This window comes from Lipotes vexillifer, unplaced genomic scaffold, assembly GCF_000442215.2.
Source record: "Lipotes vexillifer unplaced genomic scaffold, Lipotes_vexillifer_v1.1 scaffold1359, whole genome shotgun sequence".
NCBI classification, from domain to species: Eukaryota; Metazoa; Chordata; class Mammalia; order Artiodactyla; family Lipotidae; genus Lipotes; species Lipotes vexillifer.
In genome coordinates this window covers 1245333-1247376 of record NW_006771596.1, presented here as the reverse complement: position 1 = coordinate 1247376, position 2044 = coordinate 1245333, and positions in this window count along the sequence as shown.

Here is a 2044-nt window from a genome sequence, read left to right as displayed (position 1 = left end):
CGGCCTGGGTCAGAGCCTCGGGGCAGGTGGAGCACTGGAATCTGGGACTGCTCAGCCCCACTGAGTTCGCAGGGTCGGGTGGGGCCTAAGATGTGCATTTCTAACAAGTCTGCAGGTGCTGCCGCTGCTGGTACTCGGACCACAGTCTGAGAGCCCTGGGGAGCTGGGGAGGAGGGGGATAGGGCAGGTGCAGGGCGGGGGGGGCCCCCCGTGGAGGGTGCTGGCCTGGGGCCCAGGGCAGCTTCCTACATCACGTGACTCTGGGGAATTCCACCCCCACGGCTGTGGACGAGACCACAGACATTTCCAGTTCCCCCTGAGCTTTCTGTGTGGGGGCAGTGACTTCCTGACTTCCTGCCAAGCTCCTGAACCAAGTCTGGTCTCCTCCCTGAGAAGCCCCAAACTCTCTAGGTCAGGGACCCCGTGACCCTCTGCTCCTGACAAAGGGAGAGGCATGCTGTGAGCACAGACCCTCCTCCCACCTCCTGGCCTCAGAGGCAGAGGTAAGAAAGAGCTTGGGTGTGTGTGCTTCCTGCCAGCTGGGGGCTCTCCCTGTACGCGGACACGCGCTGGAAGCCAGGACCTCGGCAGAACGTCCTGGCTTGAGGTCAGTCTAGAAGGCCACAGGGTTTTCTGGGGGTCAGATTACATCTTCCTCCCGAAAAAGAGCTACAGACAGCTCACTACCCAGACCCTTCTTCCCCAGGACTTCACAGCGCCTGCACAGCAGTCTCCAAAGGCAGACATTAATTAACATGGGTCCGCCGTCTTCTACCTCCGCTCCCTTACCCCAGCGTAGTCACCCAGGAGCAGCAGGCCCCGCGACACACCACCCGACCCCAGGAGGGCAGGTACTCGCTGCCACCCCCCGCAGCAGGGGGCCCACAGTTCCCAAGGTTCCAGTGACGGGCCCCAGCCAGAGGAACACCGGACACGCTCAGAGAATGGAGAATGATAGCTCGAGCATCGCAGGACACAATGGCGGGGGGCGGGGGGGGTGGGTGGGGGCTCACGTGCTCCAGTGGCTCAAAGTCCTGCCCCTCTACTTGGGAGACCACACACTGACTAGCGTTTAGTGTTAAGAGTTCATCCAGGGGCTTCCCTGGTGGCGCAGTGGTTGAGAATCCTCCTGCCACTGCAGGGGACACGGGTCGAGCCCTGGTCCGGAAAGATTCCACATGCCGCAGAGCAACGAAGCCCGTGTGCCACAACTACTGAGCCCACGTGCTGCAACTACTGAAGCTGGCGTGCCTAGAGCCTGTGCTGCACAGCGAGAGAAGCCACTGGAATGAGAAGCCCGCATACTGCAATGAAGAGTAGCCCCCGCTTGCTGCAACTAGAGAAAGCCCGCACTCAGCAACGAAGACCCAACACAGCCAAAATAAATTAATTAAATAAATTAATTTAAAAAAAAAAGAGTTCATCCAAAATGCCCAGGAATAAGCATTTCTGAATGGCCCAGGTGTGGGTCATTTCAGAGAACAGTCGAAGGGTTGCACTCTTCTGGGCCTCAGTTTACAATGTGTAAAATAGGTACGTGGTGGGCACTCTAGGACTAGGAAAAGGGAGAACACGTGACCACCTTTAAGTCATCAGCCCCCCGATCCCATCCTGGACCCAAGCGCTAGTGGACACTCCATGGGGAGGCCTGGCTGCCCTTGGCGATCAATCCAATGATCAGGAATCCTCCCCGGGCATACCCTACCAGTCTTTCACGAGTGGCTCGGAATCTATCATTCATCATCTCACCTTTCTCTTCCCAGCCAAGAGCCACCCTCTGGGTGTGACAAGTCCCCAAGGCCAGGACTCACTGGGTGAGGCTGAGATTCCTTCACTTATCCTGTTACCTCTCTCAAGCTTCTTCAACGGGAGCTCTCTGGTTCTAGTATGACAGGATTTGGTGGGTGAGTCTGTGTTCGCCCTATCAACTGTCTTACAGATCGAGTCACATGTTCTGTGTATTTCCCTGTGAAATCTTCTGAGATAATATTATACGAAGGACTTAGAAACATCACCATGGATATTCTGCAACTACCGGGAAGAG